The sequence below is a fragment of the Urocitellus parryii genome, chromosome 7 (genome assembly GCF_045843805.1).
Source record: "Urocitellus parryii isolate mUroPar1 chromosome 7, mUroPar1.hap1, whole genome shotgun sequence".
Lineage (NCBI taxonomy): Eukaryota > Metazoa > Chordata > Mammalia > Rodentia > Sciuridae > Urocitellus > Urocitellus parryii.
Window position 1 is genome coordinate 112,474,527 of NC_135537.1, and position 24,467 is coordinate 112,498,993.

Sequence of the window (24,467 nt, forward strand, 5' to 3'; positions counted from 1 at the left end):
TCAGACTGTAGAGACCAGGTGATTCTTGGAGACCAACTGAATGCATTTTGCATGGTGGGACGGGCACCTGCCTCTGGAGACCTGGGGTGGAGGTGGGTGGGGAGTCTGGATCTCAGGCGCCCCCCAGAGGCAAGGTGTTGAAGCTTTGGTTCCAGGCCAATGCTGCTATTAATAGATGGTAGGAACTTCAGGAAGTGGGGCTTCACTGGGGGACCTGTTGGGACTCGTCTCCTCTCACTCTGCTCCCTGGCCACCATGAGGTAAGCAGCTCTGCTCGGCCACATGCTGCGCACCATGCTGCTGCTTCACCACAGGCCCAGAGTGATGGGGCCAAGCCACCATTGATTGAAACCAGGACCCAGAATGAATTGTTCCTGCTTTTAAGTTGTTTGTCTCAGATATTTGTCACAGTTGTGGAAAGCTGGCTAACACACCCCCTAAGGAGAGCAGAGACAGGCAGGGTGCTCTGCTCCACCTGGGAACCCAGGTGCCGTATCTCAGCCTGGACATCTTCCCGGGGAGGGAAAACTGCCAGTTCTCACTCTTGAGGTGGAGACAAGAACTGGAACAGAGGCCTGGAGCCCTACCACCTAGAGTCTTCTGCCCTCCCTTCTCAGTGAGAAAATCTATCCCTTCCCCTCCCTGCTCCTCCAAGGAGTCCTAAAAGGAAGCACCAGGCCAGGGTCTTGGAGGGAGCCTGGCCCCAAATGAACGATGGGGCCAGGAAACCATGTGTATAAATATATAGGCTGTGTGTTTATTATATAAAGGCATCTTGTATGTATATGTCCATGCACAGCTCAGGAGCACGGGGGGCAGCTGGGCCCAGCACTGGGAGAAGAGCCTCAGCCTGGAGCAGGCTGGAGCCAGGTCCTTTCCCGGAGGCCTGGCCACCTTGGGCCATCACTGGAAGTCAAGAGTCCTGTTGCTGGGGACGTAGAGGGACTGAGTCTGGCGGCTACGGCACGGCGTGGCGTTGAGAACTCCACAGTTTTGCGGCTGGAGCGCACTACGTGGGACACAAAGCTGGTGCAGTCGCTGCAGACGTCCTTCAGGGTGCAGCCATGGGCGTAGATGTGGGGGAACTCCTCCTCCACACTTCGCCACTGAGGCCCCTGCAGGGATCTGGGGCAGGTGGGGACCCAGAGAGGACTGTCAGGCTGGGGAGCCAGCAGGGCTCACACATCCTAGGGGCCCTGCAGTCCCCTAGGCTCTCCTGCTGCCTGCCCCTCCCCTTCACCATCACAAACCCACAGAGTCCTGGGGAAGCAACATGCCTAGCAAAAAGCATCCCAGAAGGGCTCTGGACAGGAAATGGAGTTCTGGGTCCTGACCACCCCAGCTCAGTTTCCATCTCACCACTCTGCCTCCCCACCCCTCCAAAGCCATCTGAACTACACCTCCAGGGGGCGTCCTCACACAGGTGAGGCCAACCCCTGCTCCTGCTCCCAAGTCCCTGCAGAAGCCTGACCACCACAGACACCAGCACCCAGGCCAGGGAACACACTGGAAGACGTCTCGCCTTGGCGCCGTCGCGGTTTTGGAAGCGGGTGCTCTCTGAGGACTCTCAAAACCCAGTGTGTAGACAGGGATGTGTGCACACTTGTTAGAAGGCATCTTCATCTGCAACAGAGGGAGGCGTGGCAGGCCCCACAGGCACTTTGGCTCGATACCCAACAGGACCTTCTTCCTGTCACACCCCAACAGTGTCTTCTGCTCAATGAGAGAGGACTTCTTAGGAGTGGGAACTGTACCCCTTTATATCAGGAAGGGTGCAATGTGAGCCCTAGACACAATCGGTGTTCAACACCGGGGAGGAGGAAGTTGGCACTATCAAGGGTGGATCGTGAGGAGGGTGTGAAAACAGGTGGGCAGAGGCCCTCCTCAGTGGGCTTGTTTCCAAGCTGAGGCCAACGGACACGATTCTGAGCGACACTGTCTGTTCACCTGGGTGCATGCTGCATGTCACCGGGCCACAAATGCAACGACAGATCTGGGGGAAGGCACTCCCAGGAAGGAGGCTTCAAGAGGGGCGACCTCCTCACATGGAGTGCTCACTGCTTCCTAAAAAACCTAGCAGGCCTGGAAAGTGTAGGGCAGGGTCTGCCTGGAGGAAGTGATGGCAAGTTGCCTGTGGGGCTGGAGCGCTTGTCCATGCCCATTCCAGCTAGGAGAGACCCTGCAGATCCTAGGAGATCCTCACCTTCATGCTACAGGAAGTGCAGACGGCTCTGGAAGAGAACAGAAGAGGCAGTGAAGAGGCCCAGGAAGGCACAACTGCCTCCAGGCCCCTGGGTCCCACCCCAGACCTTGCAACTACCTGTGCAGTCTGCCTGATGCCAGGTGGCTCTGGGCTTTCACGGTTCACTCCTGGCTGTTTTTCTCCTCCTCCTGGTCTCCCACCCAGTGCCCCTCAGCCCCTCAGTTTGCTCCTGGTGCTGTAGTCTTCATGCATCCATACTGGGGTGTGCCAGACCCGCCTCACTGAGAAGCACCATCTAAGCACAGGCCTCTTGCTGAGATGCTCAGTTTCCAGCATCATTGAACATACTTGTAGTCCAATGCCCAATATTATATGGAAAGGTTTTCTTATAGAAGATTCAAACATCAGTGTTACAATTTACCCACCCACAGAGGTGATCTCTGTTAGCAATACAGCCTTCATCCTCCAAACTCTTCTAGACAAATAACAAAATTATTTACAAATGGAAGTGAGGTACTGTGTAAGCTATTCTATAAAGATACACCAACATCTCTTCTCCATAGTGAGAGAAATCATCCAGACTCATTTTTTAGAATAATGGGCTATGTCCTCTGGAATGAATGTCCTACATTGATTTTTCCATCAACAAACCCCTGGGTTGGGGCTGCAGACTTGGCTCAGTATTGGAGCATTTGCCTAGCATGTGCAAGCCCTTGGGTTCCATCCCTAGCACCACATTAAAAAATAATAACAGGGGCTGGGATTGTAGCTCAGTGGCAGAGCACATGCCTAGCATGTGTGAGGCACTGGGTTTGATATATATAAATAAATAAAGGTCCATCAACAACTAAAAAAGTATTTAAAAAAATAATAACAACAGCCAGACACAGTGATGTACACCTATAATTCCAGCAACTCGGGAGGCTGAGGTAGGAGCATCACAAGTTTGAGGCCAGCCTCATCAGCTTAGTGAGTCTCTAAGCAACTTAGCAAGACTCTGTCTCAAAATCAAAAATAAAAAGGGCTGGGGATGCGGTTTAGAGGTAAAGGGCCCCTGGGTGCAATCCCTAGTACCAAAAACTCAACAATACATTATCATTAATTTAAAAAAAATTTTTTAGTTGTTGATAGATCTTCATTTTATTTCTTTTTTATATGTGGTACTGAGAATCGAACCCAGTGCCTCACACATGCCAGGCAAGTATGCTACCGCTGAGCCACAGCCCCAGCCCAGTTGTCATTAATTTTGTTTTATTTTTTTTATTTTTTGTTTGCCTGGCAATCTCTGATTGGATACCAAGTCATTTTTTTTTCTTGCGTATGTTTTGTTCCTTTTTATTTATTTATTTATTTTATGGTCCTGGTACTTGCGATCCTCCTGCCTCAGCCTCAGTTGCTGGGATCAGAGGTGTGCACCACCGCACTCGGCTATTCCCATTCTTCAGCTGTGTTCTGGGAAACAATGAAGATACTTGGAAGCAGTTTGGTCCTTTCAGGTCTTTCCATAATGACCTGTCAGGCCTGGAGAAATGCCGACTCCAGTGACTTACTCTACACCTGTGTGGCAAGATCCGCCTGCCTTTCTGCCCCATGCTCCAAAATCATGGCACTCCAGCAGTAGCTAGTGGACACCGACATGACACTTGGCCCTGAGTACCTATCACTTTCCTTTAAGTCTGCATGTGCCCCTGCCACGTGGTACTGGGAATTGAGCCTAGCAGGGCTCTACCATGGAGAGACATCTCCAGCCCTTTTCATTCACTAGGATCACAGTATGTGCCACCCTGCCTGGTTGTTCCACTGAATCTTTAGGACACAGGTAAGCGGACACTTCTGTAAAGGGCAGGACAGTGAACATCTCAGATGTGGCTAAATGAGAAATGCGTAAGTGCGTGGCTGTGGGTGTGCTCCGACTAGCTTTATTTACAGAGCTAGTGGTGAGCAGATGGGCCCAGGGGCGGCCTGCCAGGGCCTGTCTTAGGATGGATTTGTCCCTAGCTTCAGCCATCTCCTCGCACCTCTCCTCCAGCGGCTCAAGGAGACCTCTCTGGGGGCTTTCTATGCGGCTGTGCCCTGAGAACTCCGTTGCCAGTCCTCCCTCCACACTCAGCCTTGCCTCCTGCCCTGAGGAGATCCTGGCTCAGACCCCAGACCTAGATGCTTCCTGTGTGTTGCCAGTACCCTGGAAACCACCATTTCCCATTCCGCCATCTTGTTCCAGCTGGAAGGTGCCTGTGACCCCATCTGGGTTGAAGGTCAGAGCCTCTTGGCTATTTATGTTTAATTTAAATAGAACTCAAAATTCCATTCCTCAGCCTACTTTTCCCCAAGACTCCCATCTTCTGGTCTTTAGTCACAGGGAGGAGCATGGAGGGAGGACAGAGACCCTCACATGTGTCCTCCTGGCCTCGAGAAGCCAAGGAGATGCTGCTTCAGCACATACGTGCAGGTCTACAGGAAGGCTGGCGTTGCTACTGAGAAGAAAGGCCCACAGAGTTCCTAGGCCACCAGGAGGGTCCAGGGCTAACCCACCTGCCCACAGAGCCACCACAAGCAGGTCAAGGGCAGACTCCTGCCCAGAGGGCCCCTGTGTGTCTGGCTAAGAGCCCAGGCAGCTTCCCACAACACATGAAGGAAATCGATGCCCAAGAGACAAGTCCCTATTTCCACTGAAGCCCCTGCCTGCTCTGCCCAGGAAGCTCACTGTGGGAATCCATGGGGGGAGGCTGAGTCCCACAAATCCACACCTAACAGATGCAAAGGAAAAATACCTCCTCAGTGGCACTGACCAATCCCAAGGATTCCACAGCCACGGCAGGTGACAGAACATCCCACCATCACATGGGTTGCCCACCGCAGGCCCACTCCTCTTCCTGCTTTTAATTGGTAGCCAGGTGCACTGAAGGCTCACCTCTTGCAGAAGAGACAGGTGGGCGGCCAGGAGAAGAGTGGGAACTTGGCTCAGCAGCAGCAGCAGATCTGTGAGGGAAAGCATGCTGGGGCTCAGCTGTGTTCACGGCCCACCAAGGTCCTGCCCACACTGGCCTGCCCCTGACCTCCCATCAGGAGAGATACACCTTTAGCTGTCCCCAGGCCCTACCTTCCCCCTCTTCAGGCTGCTGAAGAGCTCCTAGTCCTGGGCGAACTTCTCCATCTCGGCCTTCACTAGCACGCGACGCACACCCACCACCTCCTCCACAGTCAGGGCCAGGCTCTCCAAGGGGTGGTGGAACTCCTGCACAGAGGGTCCTGCTCACGCAGCCCAAGAGCAGGGCCCCACCAGCTGCATCCCTTCCTGGGGCCAAGCACTCTGTGGCTTTCTGAAGTCAGACAGCTCCCACCTTCTCTGAAGAGGCTTTGCTGCAGCAAGACTCCCCTGCTGGCTCTCCAGCTCCCGGTCCCCACCCTTGGTTGCCCGTGCTCCCCAGCTCCCCAGCTGCCTGAAAACACACACCCTGGGCTGATCCACACCACCAGAGGACAGGCTGTGGTGCACGCCTATCATCCCAGAGACTTGGGAGGCTGAGGCAGGAGGATTGCAAGTTCAAAGCCAGCCTCAGGCAGAGAGAGGTGCTAAGCAACTCAGCCCTATCTCTAAAAAAAATACAAAATAGGGCTGAGAATGTGACTCAGTGGTCCAGTGCCCCTGAATTCAAGCCCAGGTACCCCCCTTCCCCCAAAAGACTGCCAGAGTCCATTTCAAATCTTCCTCCCCTTGGAAGTCTCCAAACTGAGCTTTCTTTCCTCTCCACTGACCACGCAGTAGGTGCCCTGTCCATTCAGCATCGCACGGAGTCAGCCTGGTGCTACCTCCCAGTGCTCAGCATGGAACTCATTGTGGACCTCACTGAGCTTCACTCCTCTGTCCATGGGGTGGATTTCAGCTCCTTTGAGGTAACATATAAAGCCCATAGCCCGGTGCTGGGCACACAGAGCTCAAAAGGCCAGCTGTGTTCCCAGGGCCCAGCCTGTGAGTGCCAGAGACAGAGCTGGGAGGGCGTCCTGTCTGGGTCTTCAGCAGGCTGTCCGTATGGGGCTTCATGGCAGGGGAGGGGATCTGGACCCTGCTTTCCTCTCCACTTGGCCTAGAGCCTCTGGCTTTGGGTCCAGGCTCTGTGCCTATTGCCATGGCCAGGAGTTCTGCTGTCAGGTCAACCATGGCCTGCAGGCAGGGGAGGCACCGTGTGTGCCAGAGCAAGCCTGGCAGCCACCAGCTCTGATTTTGATAGTCAAACTTTTCAGAAGCACTTCCAGAATGTTAAAGCTGAATTTTAAAACATGTCTCTGATTCCTGGACCCAGAAGTGGTTCTCAATTCTTCTCCCCTTGGGAACAGGCTGGATTTGGTGACTCACGTGCAATGAATAGTGGAAGCATGGCTGAGACCTGATTGTCAAATACACTGCAAGCTTTCACCTGGCCCTCTCCTGGTCCACTTGCTTGGGGGACGAAGCCACCATGTGGTGAGGATGTTCAGTGGTCCCCAAGGCTCTGAGTGGCATACCCCTAGTGTGAGAGAAGCTGTCTGGGCAGCAGCTCCTGCAGCCCCCAGACAGCCTTCAAATGACACTGCAGCCCCTGCTGATAACCCAACTGCAAGCTTGGAAGACACAGCCAGGGCCCTGCTAGGCTGCTTCAGGATCTGACATTCAGAAGCTTTAAGGAATAACAAATATTGATTTTTTTTTTTTTTTGGAGGGGCTGCGTACTAGGGAGTGAACCCAGGAATGCTCTACCACTGAACTACATCCTAGCCCTTTTTTTAATTTTTATTTTTACTTTTTGTGGGGATACCAGGGATTGAATTCAGGGGCACTGGACCACTGAGCCACATCCCCAGCCCTATTTTGTATTTTATTTAGAGACAGGGTCTCACTGAGTTGCTTAGTGCCTCACCATTGCTGAGGATGGCTTTGAGCTCACAATCCTCCTGTCTCAGCCTCCCTAGTTGCTGGGATTACAGGTATGCACTACTGTGCCTTTTTTAATTATATTATATATATATTTATTTATATTTATATTATATATGTATATGGAATTGAAACCAGATATGCTTAACCACTGATCACATCCCCAGCTCTTTTTATGCTTTACTTTGAGACAAGGTCTTGCTAAGATGCTTATGGCCTCACTAAATTGCTGAGGCTGGCCTTGAAATTGTAACCCTCTTGTCTCAGCCTTCTGAGTTGATGGGATTACAGGTATGTGCACTTCATCTAGGCTGGCCTTTAACTGTGGTCCTCCTGCCTCACCTGGGATTATAGGTGTAGCCCTCACACTTGACAATAAATGTTAATTTTTTATACATTTATTTTGTTTATTTGTTTTTATGTGGTGCTGAGGATTGAACCCAGGGCCTCACATGTTCTAGACAAGCTCTGTATCGCTGAGCCACAACCCAGCCCATAATTTTTTTTATATATTCATTTTTTAGTTGTAGGTAGACAAACAATCTTTATTTCATTTTTCTGTGGTACTGAGGATCAAACCCAGTGCCTTATGTGTGCTAGACAAGTACTCTACCACTGAGCCACAACCCCAGCCACTAAATGTTAATTTTTAAAAAGCCAAATTGGGATAACTGTTTGGGGAGTAGGGTACTAGAGATCGAACCCAGGGCCTTGCACATGCTAAGTCACGCCTACCCATTTATTGATTTATTTGTTTATTTTAAAAAATTTTGGTACCAGGAATTGAACCCAACGCTCTTAGCCTCCCTAGTTGAGGGAATCACATCCCCAGCCCTTTTTACTTTTTATTTTGAGACAGGGTCTCACTAAGTTGCTAAGACTGGCTTTGACTTGCAATCCTCCTGCCTCAGCCTCCCATGGCTGGGGTTACGGGCCTGTGCAGCTTGAGAAGGAATGTTAATGCAGGAACAGTAACTAACCCTGAAGGGGCAAGGATCACCTTCCAGTTAAAATCAACAGCACTGCCTTCCTTTCACACAGAACACTTTTCAAAGCATTTCCACACCTATTCTCAGAGGGGTGTCTTGCTGCCGACCACACCCAGCACCCCTTCACCTGCCTGAGTGCCTCTGAAGCTCCGTTCATTCCTGTCACCTCGCTTGATAGAATCATATGTTGACAGGTCTGGGGCGGGGGCCTCAGAACAGGGGTAGGCAGAATCTCTGCACCACCCTGCATCAGACTTGGTCTCTGCTGATAGACTGAGAACCAGGGAAATCTTGGCCAGGTTAGGGTCTCATCTCTCAGCATGTAGGTTACACAGAAGGCCCAGGATGCAGCCTTCAGGGCTCACAGCTGCCTCAACTCACACACTCCACCCTTGGGGTCACAGTGCCAATGTGCCCCAGCAGGGGGCAGCAAAGACCAGTGTCCCAGACAGCACCAGCAGCACAACCTGAGGCTTTGGGGACAAGGCCAGACCCATCCAGACCCCAGGAATGGAGCCTGGGTCTCCCTAGCACCAGCTGGTGTTCAGAAATCATAAAGATTCACTCAAGAGGTCCCCACAGGACCATCACTCACCAACCACAGGTGCCTGGCATCTGGTGCAGAAGCCTCAAGTCTGTCTGCTGAGCTCAGGCTGCTGAGCTGCGGGGAGCTGGGATCCGGCTGGGATTGGACACTCACAGGACAGGAACCTGAAAGAACATAGGCCTGTGAAGGTCACCTGGCAGAGTGATGGTTGGAGGGCTGTGGGTGAAGGGGGTGGTGTGTGCCTCCATGGGCTAGGATGATCAAGTTGAGTCAAGTAGAAAGCATGTCCCCGGTGTGGGGACCTGTACCAGGGTCCATGCTCTTCAGAGGCCACATGGGACCCTGAAGGGTCCTTCTACTGAGCCCCATGACAAGCCAGCATTAAGCCCCCGCGGAGCGGTAGGCAGTCTGAGCACTGGCAGGCACACACCAGGAGGGTCCCCTGCCCACATGTATGCTGGAGGCTCCAGGGCAGGGGAAAAGGGACAGCTGGCCCAGGGAGAGACCTGGGCAGCACACGGTGTAGAAAGGTCTGGCCCAGCCTCCGACCTGGAAAGGGAATCATCAGGACCAATGGGTTGTCCCGAGAGTGGCCAGAAGGCTGCAGGGCTGCTCAGGGGACCATGCAGGCCACCAAGAGGCCAGCCATCCCTGGGGGCTGACAACCCACTACCTGACAGCTCTCAGAAGAACCAACCCTGCCTGGCCGCAAGCACCAGCCGATGTTCTGTGTACTCCAGCAGGAACCTGTGGAATAGCCCACATGCCTACGGGGGACTCCTGCTTCTGTCCACAGAGAGGACTGAGCTGGCTGGTGTCTGGCCAGGCAGCTTCCCTGCTGTGCGTCAGCTGCCTTGAGATACAGTGAGGCTGGAGAATCAAGTTCTTGAGGAAATGTTTCATAGTAAATGAAAATGTCCTCAAGTGAGAAAGGGGCCATCAGTGGGAGACTGAAGGTCTTATTGCAAGCAGCAGCTCCTGTACCCTCAGGAGCTGCCTGCTCAGGAGGGCCTGGGCCTGAGCTGCCCTGGGCAGATCTGAGGGGAAGGTCAGGCAGGAGGTGGGAGCAGCACTTGCCCTGGTCTCGGGTGCTGGGTTTCCAGGTGTGCCCGCTGCCTGCTCGGGGCCGGGGTGGCTCTGTCCCTCCTGGGGGCTGTGTGGCTGGCTGCAGGCCAGAGGCCATTTCACTCCGGAGCTGGGCCAGGTCATGCTCCGAAAAAGAGCGGTCCCGTTTCAGTGCCACCTCCCCACAGGGCGAGTCTTCTTCCTGCAGACACGTCAGATAGAGCCCTGCCCTGGCCACGATGCTCCCAGTGCCCTGCCCATCCCTGACCGAGGCACCGGACCTAGGGGTGCTACGAGGTCCACAGACACCCTAGGCTGCCCTCTGCCCACTGCTGGGCTTCCCATCTACTAGAAAGTTCATAGCAAGTGCCTTAAAATCCCAACCCTCCCCTGAGGTCTTTGGAAAGTCCCGGAGAGATGTACAGGAGAAAGCTGAGCCCACCAAGAGGACCACCACAGGAGTCATCTCCTGTCCTCTTGGGAAGGGGAGGGCTGTGGTCAGAGGGCAGCAAGAGTGACAGCTTTTCTTATCAACCAGGGACTGATTAGCCTTCTGGCCCCAGATGATGGGTCACATCTATTCTCAGCTTTTTTTTGCTGTGGGAAGAAGTGGTCCCAGGCCACTGTCCCAGCATCCCAAAGCTACTTCTGAGCTGCCAAGATGGGATAAGGGCCCTAAGCCCCCCTGCCACCACTGGCCAGTAGCCCTGGCAGTGGATGCCCCACCCAGGTGAGCACTGTGGCCCTCTCTGCTCCTCAGGAGTCTCTATGGGCTCTGACCTCAGATGTGGTCATCTCCTCCATCTCAGCCAAGGTGGGTGCCTTGAGCAGGACTCGGGGTCGCGAGCACTGCACACTGCTCCCAGCATCGGAACGGACAGGTTGATGCAAGAAGTGGACTTGACATCACCAGAACAGGCACTGAGGATACAGGGCAGAGAGCCGAACCCTGGGAGGCAGGAGGCCAGGCAGATGGGACGTGAGTGGGGAGGAGGTGCACAGGACCCGTGCAGCCAGCCTGGTAGACAGGGTTTGGCTTAGTTCCCTACTTTACAGAATGGGAGCCTGAGGGCTCGTCAGTCACTAACAAATTGGACACCCAACCCGAGGGGCAGTACAGGCTAGCCTCTGAGAGACAGAGTACAAGGACTGCAGATGGTGTCCACTCTGACCAGGAAGATCAGGTCTCAGACATCTGAATAAATGCCTGATTTTCCCAGACCCCAAAACTTCGGTTTTATTTTGTTTTCTGCCTAATTGTTGAAATTTATCATAGCAAAAAGTACAAAGTCAGGTCAAAACCCAGAGTAAAGTCAGGGCACCTTGAACTTCACAAGGCCAGACTACAAACTGGGATCTCCTCTGCCCAGGATCTCGTGGAGCCGACACCAACTCCTGATTTGTGGCGTAACCAGGGGAAGTGGGGGACTTCATCCAGGGCCGCCTGGGGTCTCTTCTCCCATCACCCCTCCTCTTGCTCACCACGGGTGCCCAAGCACTGGTCCCCCACAGGGTGCAGCCTCTGCTCCTGCTTGATCTCTTCCAGGATCTTCTCATACAGGGTCCTCTGCTTCTGTGGCAAGGGGCGCAGCCTTCTCTCCGAGACCTGCAAAGAGGATGAAGCACTAGGTAGGAGGGACTTAGACAGTGACAGGGGACGCTCAGGACTGGGGAGATACTCAAGGTTCACAGGACACATGGCACTAACTCTTGGCTCTCCAGGAAGGAGTGCTACCCAAAAGAGCTCTGCCTGCCACAGGCATGGGGGAGGCGACCAGCACCATCCTTCTAGAAGGACGGAGGCCCGGGGCCCATGCCCAACCTTCCAGCCAGGAGACAGGGAGCAGAGCCCACCCCATGGTTCGGCAGAGGTATGCTCAGGCCCCCCTTGCAGGTGAGACACAGGACAGCACCAGGGCTGGAACGCCCTGCAGGAGGCACAGCATGGACACCTGCTTCAGTGGAGGCCGGGAGCAGATGAAGTCCAGGATAAGCTCATGTGCATCCTTCTTCACTCGTGGGGGGATGTCCCCATCGACCTGCCGCAAAGAAGCCCCAGCTCAGACCGGGGCTGACCTGAGTTCGTAGGGGTTGTCTGCTGGTGACTGGGAGGGCTCACTCAGCCCCTGACACAGCCTGGCCTTCATTTCTGACCTGCCTCTGATGGCATCAGCTCCCTGGGACCAAGCTGTCTCTAGGACAGGTACACGGCAGGTAGTCAGCTACCACCTCCAGTACTCACACCTCTAAGCCCAGCCATTTGATCTCTCTCTACCTGGGATTCTTCTAGAAAGGAGCTTGCTAGTACCCACCTCAAAGGGTTGTCACGGGAATGAATGAACCTGTTCATTTAAAATTCTAAGAGTAGCTGGGTGCTGTGGTACATGCCTGTAATTCCAGCAGCTAGGGAGGCTGAAGCAGGAGGATCACAAGTTCAAAGCCATCCCTGCAACTTAGTGAGGCCCTAAGCAACTTAGCGGGACTCTCAAAATAAATGAATGAATGAATGAATGAATAAATAAATAAATAAATAAATGGTGCTGGGGATGTGGCTCAGCAGTAAAATTAATGATAATCATAAAATTCCAAGAGTGGCATCAGCCCACGCCAGGGCTGCTGGGTGCTCCTTAGGTGGAATAGCCCTGCAGCCTCAGTTCCAGGCCTCCAGGGCCATCTCCGTATTCCCCATCTTCTTTGTCAAACTGTGTCCCCAACACAACATTGAGCTGTGGGGCCCGAGGGCCACACCTGCCTTATTCATGATCTGTGTGCAGTAAGGGGCTCAGTGTTCAGCCTAAGGAGCCAGGGCCTCCAGCAGAGGCGGGCAGGAGCTTGGCGCTCACCATGACCTTGCGCAGGTGGTAGTTCCTGGCGCGGATGTCCTGCATCAGCATCTCAAGGGGGTGAGCTGGAACTTGGTGGGCAGGGGGTTGAACTCTTGCTCCTGCACCTTCTTGAGCTTCACCCCATGGCGCGGCTCCCGCATGAGCTGGACCCACAGCCGGGCCTGCCCCAGAGACAGACAGGGCCCTCAGCCTGTGCAGCCTCCCAGCACAGCCCTGGGGTGACTCTCCTGTTTTACCCAGTCTGTGTGTCCCAGGTTGTCCAGTTCCGCCAGCGGCTTCTCCACCTGAGGCTCATCCTCCCCCAGCTTCTGCAGCATCTGAGACTACACATCTGGTTAGTCCAGAGAAGGTGGGAGGTGGCAGACATGGGACATGGGCTTCCTCACCACACGGCTACTGCTAACCAGCTGAAAGGGGACCTGTGGAGTCCTGACCCAGGCTGTGGGGCTCGGGAAGATGTCTGGGAGAACCACGCTCTCCACCTCGGAACCAGACAGGTACTTGTCCATCAGCTCTAGGTGGCTCCTTCTGGGCAGGGGCTGGTGAGAATCTAGTACCCATGTGGCACCTCCTCCCATCTCATCCACATACCCCAGGGAGGTATGGCAGGGGTGGGAGCCCGGATCTCAGTGCACACAACACCTCCTCAGGGGCACCTTGGCCAGCTATGGCCCATGCATTCTCCTGAGACATTCACAGCTGTTCCTCCACCACAATCCCCACAGGAGGACACATGGAACCCAGCACCTCAGAACCTGCAGCTGGACCTTCCGCAACATGGCACAGGCTAGGTCCTCAAACTGTTTGAGCAGATGGTGGTGGGTGCAGGCCAGTGTGGTTGCCAGCAGGTACGGGGAGGGGGATCATTCCCAAACTAGGAAAAATGCCAACATCATGGTGAGGGCCAGGAAACATCCTGGCATTACGGACTGTCAGGTGACTGTTCTGGGCTGAGAATTTGGGGACGGCTGCTGGACTAGCTGCCTCAGTTGCCCTTCATCTCAGTGGCAGCCTGACTGCTCTGACTCCCCTGTCCTGGAGAAGCATCTGCCCTTCAGCCCACAGCCACTCTTGACCAAGACAGAACCGGTTACCCTGGCTGCACCCCAAACTACTTGCCAAATGGCTCTGAGACACTCTAGGAAGTACTGCCAGCTCAGAGAAGCACAAGGCATGACATTCTAATAGCAGTCCCCAGGTGGGACCTGGCCAGCCCAGTGGCACAGGGCAGGAGGGTGGCTCTCCCATCCTGAGCAAGCTGCTTCTCTCCAAAATGCCCGCCTAGACTAGCACAGCTGCACCCCACCGAGGGACCTGTCTCTGTGCCCCCTACAACCAGTTCCCTGAACTTCAGGCCAATGGCTCGATGTCCAGAGCTGTGTGTTCCTGCTGAAACAGGAGCCTTGCTGTCTGGGTGAGAAACTGAGCAACAAGACACAGGCTAAGTTCAAGGAAGTAGGAAAGCATCAGGACCACCAACTGTCTGTGGAGTCATGGGAGAACACCCCTAGGATGTCAAGGAAGAGCTGGAGAGAAGGTGGGATGACCACAGGAACTGGGCACGGGCTGGTAACCTCCCCATCTCGGCATGTGAGAGCTGCAGGGGAGGCTGGCAGCTCCAGCCTTTTCTTAGGACCCAAGGGTCAGTGAAGCTGCCCAGAACCCCTCTGTATTAGAAGGAAAGAGCACCCAAAAAGGTGAAGGTGGAGTCAGGGACCATACCAGGTAACTCCCAAAATACCTTCCAACACCTAAGCAAAGGAGTGCAGCCAATCTCTCTGACCTCTCCAGGTACCCCTCTCTCCTCTGTGGAAAGCTGATGGGCCCAGGGTCCCTGCCAAACAAACCCATCAGCTCCCTTTGAACAGCACCAACTCCTCCAGGAGGGGCTGAGAGCTGGGAGAGCAGACTGCACACCATCCCTGAGGTCCAGGGGGATCAGGACAGCCCCAGAGGAGAACTGTGGCTTGGGAGCCCAGGGAGACCAGCCCTGCCCTATACTGGCTCTGCAGCTCCCGGCAAGGATCCAGCCTCCCAGAGCCTATCTGCCCACCTGCAAAATGGGCCCAACCTTAGATGGGTACCTGGAGAGCAAGGCCAGGCACAGCACATACCCACAGGTACCCCCACGGAACTGCCCACCCACTCCACTTGAAGGATCTGTGTGGTTCTGAGAGGTGGGAAAGGGCTGCCATTGGCATTGTCTTCAGAAGAAACTGGGACCTGGGGAGCAGGTGGGGGCAGCAAGCAGGACTCCCTCACAGAATCATGACTTAAGGCAGCAGGAAGGAGGCTCGGGCAGAGGCTAGGAGCCAGTTGCTGCCTCCCTAGGCCTTGGTTCCCTTCTCCAAAAACCTGGCCAAAACATATGAGGCTTCAGCACACAGCCCAGAGCAGCTGGGGCACTCCCACCCGAGGGGCAAGGTACCCACTAGTAACCCCCCAGATCCCTTCGGGTCTGGCCATCCGCGGGCCCCACCTTCAGCACTGTGTTCCCAAGCTCACCTCCTTGGCCTCCCGCACCCTGGCTAGGAAGGCCTGGAGCTCCAGCGGCTCCACAAAGAGTGCGCGGCACACAGTCTGGTAGTGGGCCTGCGCGCCCCGAGGGTCGGTCAGCCGCGCCGCGCACAGTCGCATGGCCTGGGAGAAGGTGCGCGGGGCCCAGGGGCCACCGTCTGCAACCTCCTCCTCCTCCTCTGGATCCCCGTAGCCCTCGTCCGCTGCCCCACAGCCGCTGTCCTCGCAGTCGCTGTTGGCCATGAGGTCGATGAGCCGCTCCAGCTGTGGGCTGAGCTCCCGCTCCTCGCTCTCGTCCAGGCCCCAGTCCAGTGCGCGGTAGATGGCAATGCCCAGCGACTGCACCATCTGCAGGACAAAGAGGGGTTGGCGGCAGGTGTCAGGGAACAGTGCAGGGCGCCCCAGAGCTGGGCAGGCTGCCAGCCCCTTCACAGGCGGGGAGTGGCCAGGCCCAGTGAGAGGCCAGGAGGGAGGAGCCAACGGCCCACTGAGGGGATACACCAGGTACAACACGGTGAGGTGCGTGACTGAAGGGACTGCCCACGCCACACCACTTTGCAGAATAGCTTGGCGCCTCGCAATCCAACAGACGTGGGACCAGTGCCTCAGCAGCTCTTTCTAGGTGCTGAACTGACGGTCCCTAGCGCAGCCACTGGAACGTTCTCCAGCTGAGAGTGAGACCGCACTCCGGACACTCACAGGGAATGCTACCACACAGCAAAGAGGAACCAACACGCAGTCCCACGTGCTGATCCAAGGGACAGGATCGGCAGAGAGCCTTCAGGACACACCGTCCCTTCCAGGAGCCTCGGGGAGCTGAGCCTGATCAGATGCAGAGGGTCAGGGGCTCCCCACAGGCATCCTCACTGGGGTGCCACTGAGAGGGGTGGACCTTCCAGAGGTTCCACTGCAAGGTCTTCTGCTGGAGTGTGCCCTCAGAGGGAGAGTGCAGCCCAGCCCTTCCCTCCTCTGCCCTGTGCTCCCACCATGAAGTCCTGAGCCACACCAGCCCAAAGCCACAGGGCCAACTGCCATGGACAGAAACTCGGACACTGTGAGACAAGATGAACCTTTCCAGGTACTTGAGTCTCAGAGGCGGAAAGCTGGCTGACCCCAAGCCAGACATGGTGAAGTCTGACCTAAAAAGTCATCACACTGGAGTGGGTGGTGGGTGAGACGAGGGGATCACCAGGCAGGGTGGGTGGGACCCAGTGCCGTGGCGCCCAGTGAACCAGGCACCCCGGGCTGTTCTGCCTGCTTTGGATAAGCTTGAGGCTCTCCGAGTTCTTCACCTGTTGGTTCGGTTTGGTTTATGGCACTGGGTCTGAACCCAGGCCTCCAGCATGCTAGGCCAGCACTCCACCTCGGCTACACCCCTGCCCACAGGAAGTGTTTGTTGTTTGCTTGTTTTTTAAGCTCATTTTTAAAATCTGAGAGGTCTCGTGGTGGAGGCCTCTGGGCTCAGTGCCTCTCGGCAGGGAACCCTGTTTCCACAGTCTGCCTTTAGGGGCCTGGGGACCAGAGGTCTGTGGAGGGGGAGCGGGTCCTGACACCGCTGCACGGGGACTGCCCTGCCATGCACAAGGTCCTTGCTCAGCATCTGGAAGGCCATCCTCAGTGACGGCCGCCATTTTAAGAGAAAAGTTTTGCTTTCCTGCCCCAGGACCTTCCTGAGAAAAGCTCACCACTCCTCACACCAACCCTCATGCCCACCCTCATCAGGCCCACCCGGCTCTGGTTCCGGAGCCTTCCCCCTGAAAGTCCCAGGACCCCAGCCCGTTTGCCCTCCCCCATTGAGATGGCCATTATTTGTCAGCTCTAAGAAGTGAACTCTCGTGTCTCCCGGCCTGGCTCCGACTTTTATCCCTGGCTTACACTCTCTCCTCCCCTCTCCCTGGCCCACGGGCTCCCTTGGAGGGCTGGGTGTGCTCCCAGCACTGTGACAGGCCACAGCTCTGCTGAATGCAGTGGACACCAGGGCCACCCCAGCCTCAGCCTCAAGGTGGCCCACCTTCTCCCCTGGATGCATCACGTCCCCAGGGAGCCCCTGTCTGACTCCTGATGAAACTCGCTTCCATCAGGTAAGTGAAGAAACCCATGGTCCCAAGTCTAGCTCCCACTTCCCTCTGGCGACTCCTCAGACCTTGCTACAAAGACAATCTTCTCTGTGACATCTCCTGGTGACCTGCACGGGATCTTCAGATGTACTGACTTTGCAGATATCTGGGTGGGTGGGGAGGACTGGCAAATCATCCGAGTTCCATGTTCAGAAGAGGCAAGAGTCCCATAATTGAGGCCAGCTGCTGCCTCCTTCAGAAGAGTGAAGGAGGAGACTTCTGATCCCTGACTAGGCATGGCCATCACCCCTTGCCAGCCTGAAGCAGCCACAGAAGACCGATGTTTAGCCAGGCTCAGTGCACATGTTTGAATCCCAGCAGCTAGGAGACTGAGGCAGGAGGATCACAAGTTCAAGGCCAGCCTCAGCAATGTAGTGAGACCCTGTCTCAAAATGAAAAAAACAAAATGGGCTGGGGGTGTAGCCAGTGGTGAAGTGCCCTTAGGTCAGATCTCCAGTGCCAATAGAGAGGAAGAAAGATCATCACCTCTCACAGCCCTTAAGACAAAGGGTGCAAAGTTTCTGGGGGAATAAGATAAAAATTTAGGATTAAAAAAAGATATCTCCTAAGTCTCAAAGGAACCACCCAGGAGCCAGGAGAATCAGGGATCAGAGCTTTTAAGTCTTGAGCCACACACCCTTGGAGCATGCCCTGTGGAAGGAGGAAGCTCAGAGCTACACCCTGGGCCACCTGCAGTCCAGCCCCAGCTACAGCCCTCTATAGCATTGCCCCGGCCCAAGGCGGGACTTCTCATCTAGAGAGCCCACATTCTTCCCTGAATGGGTATCTACTTCCTGAATAAACCTCTGTTTATTTAGAAAATCATGCAAAAATACAAATAAATAATGACACTCCTGCCAGGTGTGGTGGCCACACTGATAATCCCAAACAGGAGGCGAAGCAGGAGGCTCACAAGTTCAAGGCCAGCCTGGGCAACTTAGTTAGACCCCTGTCTCACAATGAAATGAAAAGGGCGGGGTACAGCTCGGTGGCTCGAACTCCCTAGCTTGCGCAGGTCCGGGCTCATCCCCAGCATACGACCTCCCTGTGATCTGCTGGGCATTGCTCTTAGTGCTAACGGACTTTCATGCTTTTCTTTTATGACATGGATCAAAAGGATGCATTTACCCAAAGACACTCTCCTAGTCAGAGCCTGGGCTGAGCCTGGTGTCACTCTTCTGCTTGGCTGTGGACAACCCACCGACACCATCTCTCATCTTGCAGTTTGGGGAGAGAGGCACATAGAGGTCAGGTTGCCTGGGCACAGCTTGCAAAGAGCAGGGCCTTTGCTTGGCCAGGCCTGGGTCTGCTGTGTAGAGTCCCCAGCCTTGTCCCCCACAAGGAGGCCACTGCCTTCTCCGGGAACCTTCTGGGTCACCTGCTTCAGGGCCTCTAGCTTCCTGTGTGTCCACCTCTGGGAGCCTGGGGAGGCAGGGCCTGCGCCATGCCGAGCAAGAACAGGTGGCCAACCCAGTGCCAGGCGGAGGGCCAGCAGGAGTGCAGGGCGGCAGTGGGGTTGAGGGTGGCCCCTGGAGGCCACCTCAGCATGTCTGTGCCTTCTGCAGATGAGCATCAGGGACACAGCTCCAAGCCACACCCTAGACTCTAGAGCAACAGCCACAGCCACAAAACTCTAGCAGAGGGTCACACCTGACAGGTGCCAGCCTGAACCCGGCCCAGGCAGGCGAAGCCCGGGGTCAGGGGGGCTCCAGCAGGGCCTCAGGGCCCCTCCTGGGTACCACGGTGACGGGGGCAGTCAGGAGTTACAGTCCCCTCGAATTCCCGGTGATCCTTTTGGCCTCTGGGTAGGGGCCAAGAATGAGCGAGGAGGTCGGAAGGAGGTCTGCCTCGAGCTCCAGGCTGGCTCTGACGGTCTTTCTCATGCAGACCGCCCATCTCTGGACAGGAGGACAGACTGAAGGCACAGGAGGAGAGCCCCCTCTTCCTCCTGGCCCCAGCTAGTGCCACACTGGGGAAAGTGCCAACTGCAGTCCAGTCTTATCTGACAGCTGCGTCAATGAAAGGTCTTCTGTGCCTCCAGTCATCGGAACTCTCTGGAAGTCAAGAATGCTCGTTCCCCATAAGGAAAAGTATAGGCAGTTGGCCAGGCTCAGAACCTCTAGCCCTGCCGGCATTCCAGCACTGGACAGGCTCAGCAGCCTGGGGGTGGTCAGAAGCTGCAGGGGTCCTGTGGGCACCTTGTGCAGCCCGAGTAGCCCCAGTCCAGACGAGGTGCAGGCAACTCCCCTGCTGAGGCTACTCGCTCTCAAGTGCACCTGGGGCCTCTGAGAACAACAGTCCTGACTGGACTATTCCCATACACCGTTGTTGTGAATATTTATAAATTTTTAGTTGTAGATGGACCCAATATCTTTATTTTAATGTGGTGCTGAGGATCAAACCCAGTGCCTTACACATGCTAGGCAAGCGCTCCACCACTGAGCTATGGCCCTAGCTCCTCTTTATAAATCTTCTTAAAACTTTGGAAAGTTTTCAAGTAATAGACTACTTGGGGACTCTGCACAGCAGGGGCCAGCTGCCACCCAGGAGCACTGCACTTGGGAAAAAGAAACTATCCAAAATATTATGCAGCCATGAGAAGGGATGACTAACTACCACAGGGCAATGCAGAGGAGTCTTGGAAACACACAATTGTTTGAGGAATCTCTATGTAGGACAAGAACAGAGCTGGTAAATAAACTCGGCGATGTGCTACTTGAATGGAAGTATTCCAAGGTGAGGGACTATGGGAGGTGAGACACACTGCTAGTTTCTGGGTTCTCAACAACAGATGGTATATCCTCTTCTGGTCTGTGCCCACCTCCCCCTGAGTGTGCCACTGTGTTTACTGTAGAACAGGTGTTATATTAGAGCAGTGGTCTAAAGACACAGAGAAGAACCAAATCCAGGACGTGATCTCGGGGCAGGTGGGAGGAGGAGGAAGGGGTTGGAGATGTGGGCTGGGTGGGAATTCCTTGGCTTGTGTCCTTGGCTGGTTTTCCTGTTTGCTCCTGAAACTCACACCCAGCCCCCAGCATTGTGCCTGTGAGGCCAACCAGGCAGAGGTCATCACCTACTTCCCTCTGGATCAGTAGCAACTCCTCCCTTGCTCCTGCCCCAGAGCCTTTGACACCCTGCTGGGCCCTCACTGCCTGTCCTCTGTGCACAGCTTCCTCCCAGGCCCCGTGAGGCCCTCTGGGTGCTGCGCTGTCCTGCCTCGACGAATAGCTACAGGACTTAATACGGTCAGAGTGTCCATTACACAACGCAGGTTCACTCTCACAGGATCAAGTCGTCTTTAAAACTGTTTTCAGTACCTGAGCTTCTGAGCTGGCTGGGGACACCATCGTGGTCGTGGGCTCTGCAAGAAAAGACAGCGAGTCAGGTTCCCCCCGCCACCCCAGGACCCAAGGACAGGCTGCTGCCCCCGCCTCAGCTCACCATGACCCCAGGAGCCCACAGACAGGCAGCTCCCCAGCACCCTTGCAGCTGCAATGGCCACCTGAGGCCACGGGAAGGTGGGACGACCCGCCCCCCCACCCATTTCCCTATAGAAAAATACAGTAATCCCCCCACTCTCCCAAGGAACCCCAGCTGAGCCACCAGGTCACTTGCAAGGCCCTTCAGGAGCCAGCTCTGGGCAGGACACCTGGGTGCCAAGAGTGACTGTCCCTTTCTGCATTAGAGAAGGCAGACCCCAGTGCTCCCCAGTGCCTGCTCTGAAGAGTGGTCAGCAGTGCTGGTGAGTGGGTCCAGGGGCTGGGGTCCAGGCCTGCTTGGAGACAGAGGGAAAGGAGGGAGCAGCTCAGGTAGGTGGTGGCTGCAGGCAAGAAGCCGCGGTCTGAAGTGAGAAGCTGTGACATGGGGAACTGAGGCGGCCTGCCTCCAAGGTACACGGTCGGAAGGGACTTGGGCTCAGAGGAGCTGACAGGCTTTGCCTAGCTGGGAATGTCCACCTCGGACTGCGACTCCTGGATCTGAGGCCCACATACAAGCTCAGTGTGATGCTGAGTGGCGGCAGGTAGTGAGTGGCATTTTGCAGGTGCTCATCCATGTATGCAGAATCCAACCCAGGAAGTGGGAAGCTCAGGCACCCATTCACAGATGAAGAGACAGAGGCTCAGAGATGACCTCCTGTGCTCCAAGGTATCACAGCTAGTGGCGGGGAGATAGTGCCAGAGCAAGGCAGGGAACCCCAGAATCTGGACCACCAGTTGCTGCCCAAGCCCCCCGCCCCCCAGGTTCCAAGGATGCCACGGAATGAGATGCAGAAATCTACCCACACATACGACATGCAGGGGCACTAGAGTGGGCATGGGAGCTTCACTGCCTTCACTCCTACTAGAAAGAGGCGAGACGTGGGAAGACAGACCTCAGGACGGTCTCCGCACGAACCTGCTAATGCCACAAACACTTTCAAAATGCCATCAAGAGCCAGGAGGATTGCCCAAGATAAAGGAGACTGCCACCCACTGCAGTAATGGGAACAGTCCAGGCCAGTGGCTCAGGAGGCTGAGGCAGTAGAATTTCGAGTTCAAAGCCAGCTTCAGCAACTTAGCAAGGCGCTATACAACTCAGTGAGATTCTGCCTCAAAATAGAATACAAAAAAGGGCTGGGGATGTGGATCAGTGGCTAAGTGTCCGTGGATTCAATCCCCAGTACCAAAAATAAAATAAAGGCAGACAGAAGTCATAAGCCATCACCATTGTGAGGAATGTTTATGAACAGAAACCAGACCAGAGACCCTGTTCAAACAGAGATAAGGCTCTTCAATGCACAGGCCTGTACTGAGCTTTGACTCCTCAGCCAGGAAGTGCCACTAGATCTGTGATGACTGCCACATGGGCAATGGCTGGGAATCAGCAGCACATAGAATCCTGGGGGAGAGAGAGAAACAGATGACCCACATCCCAAGCATGGCCCTCTGATATTTGGGACAGAACCAATAGGAAGCCCAGCTTGGCTTGCCCACAGTTCAGGGAGACACCAGGAAACCCCAGGGATAGCTGCTATGGTTGTGGGCAACAACTCACCACTCCCACTCTGCTTGGGTTTTCCCATCCTTAAAAATCAGAGCCAGACTATACACTCCCTGCAGTCCTGTCCTGCTCTGCAGAGCTGGGAGCCAGACCCTAGGGTATCACTTATCTCCAGGGCTGGGGTAGGCCCAGGGAGCATCTTATCAGGAGGACAGAGCCTCAGGAGAAAAGCTCTGTGAGTATGCAGACTCGAGGGGAGAGCAGGTCACTGTGCACCTGCCCCTCTGCACAGTCTTTGAAAGACATGGCAGCACAGTGGTTCAGAGCATGAGTGCAGAGTCCAAATTCTGCCACTTTCTGAGTGATTTTGGACTTCTGAGGCCTGGGCCTCAGCTTACCTGAGAGTAAAGTGGGAATAATACCATGATGTCGGTGCTTACTATTTCCACCCATCAAATCAATGTATCAATGCTTTTTGTGCAAAATTCAACTTGCAAACGTCACAGGCAGGGGTTGGAAGGAAGAGGAAGCTGAGGGAGAAAGCTGCAGGCTCCTGGGGAGACACAGCAGGCCCCTCCCCACTGTAAAAGGCAGCCACTGTCTGCTGCTTCTGCTGGGTTTTGCCCTGCTCCTGCCCCGTCTTCCACAGAAGCCTGCTCCAGAGCAAGTGCAAGGCCATAGCTGAGGACTGGAGGGAGGCCAGGCTTCAACCAGTGCACACAGCCTGCCTTTGTGCTCACAAAAGGGTTTCAGCTTTGGGGTAATATCCTATGCGCCATATACAAACCTTCCATTCTCCAGGGAGGAAAACAATTTAAAGGGGAAAGTACATAACCAGGTAAACGCACCACTTTCAATAGACCTCAAACATATTTCAGGGGCTAAGTTGTTGGGTCTTTTGGATAAAAAAAAAAAAAAAAAGCAGATTTTACACTCTCCTTGCTCCCTCTCAATTAAACCCAGGAAACTGGTGTGTATTCTGCACAGATTCCCAGGAGGCAAGCCCCTCCACCACCCTCCATGAAATAGCTAGCCTGGGGACATTCTGTGTCCTCTCCGTGTCACTAGAGAGCAGCAAGGACTCTTTGTACCCACAAAGCCCTGCATGAGCCATATACTGAGGGCTGCAGAACCCAAAGCCAGGAGGAGTGGCCCAGGGGAGAGCAGGGAACAAGAATGGCATAATGCCTGCTTCCCGACTTCACCCCAGGTACTAGCAATCTGGCCAAAGCCCCTTCTCAGCCGAGGAAAGCATGCCCCACCGCAGAGCAGCTGGCCTTGATGTCAGGAGAGACAGGAGGACTAGAAGGGGACGATGAGGGGTCCCCAGGTCTGGAAAGGCCAGGAGGGCAGTGCCGGGCCCAGCGAAGGTTCCGGATCCAGAGGGCAGTGGGCCTCCAGGTCCAGCAGCCAGTCAGGAAGGAGGACTCGGGTCCAGCAGCAGGACAGCGCCGTGGGCGCCAAGGAGGTCGCGGTCCCTTTCACCAGGGACCCACCCCGTGAGCCACCGCGGGCCACACCCCGGCCGCCCGCCGCGCTCACCCGGCTCCTGCCGCGCGCCAACCGAGCCGTCCGGGTGCGGCAGGATGTCCGTGGTGTCGCGGATGCAGCGCCGGCCGCCGGGCGCGCCCCGTGGCCCGCGGCAGGCCTGGAAGCACACCGCCCAAGCCTGCTCCTCGTTGATGGGCTGCTCATATACCTTCAGCACCTCCTCAAGGGACAGCTCCCAGGGCGCCCGCCGCGCCGCCGCCCCCCGCGGGCTCCGGGCCGCCGCGCCGCCGCAGCCTCCAGCCTGGGCCATAGCAGCCCATCATCGCCGCCCGCGCGAGCGCCGGGTTTCCATCACCGCCGCCCGGCACCGCCGAGCGCGGGGAGGGTCCGCGCCGTCCGCGTGCCGCGTCATTCCGGCGGCCCCGCCCCCACCGGCCGCCGCAGGTGGACCCGCGCGCTGGGGAGGGAGGACCGCGGGCGCTGCACAACTGTGGGAGGGAGGCCAGAGTGGGGGACCAGAAGGGGAACTTGAGCCCAGCGGGCCGTGTGGGAGAGGGAGGGGCTCAGGGAACTGGGGCCAGGGCAGGACTGAGGGTGGGGCGCTGACCCAGGCGACCCAGGCCCAGGCCAAGAGACTCATTCCTAATGGAGACGTTTTGGAAGACACCCCACTCTCCCCAACCCCGTGCTCAACGGGTCCACGCCCCAGCCCGCTCTGGGCTCACTGTAGGCTGGGCTCCTCTAGACTGGCCTCCGCTGTGGACACACTGCAGTGATGGGGGGCGGGGCTCCCACACTGAGAA

The 24,467-nt window shown here is 55.7% G+C and overlaps 1 pseudogene; it reads right to left on the reverse strand.

Moving 5' to 3' along the window:
• Positions 1 to 903: 903 nt before the first annotated feature.
• Positions 904 to 23,994, reverse strand: LOC144255959 (protein spire homolog 2-like; annotated as a pseudogene).
• Between the last annotated feature and the right edge of the window lie 473 nt (positions 23,995 to 24,467).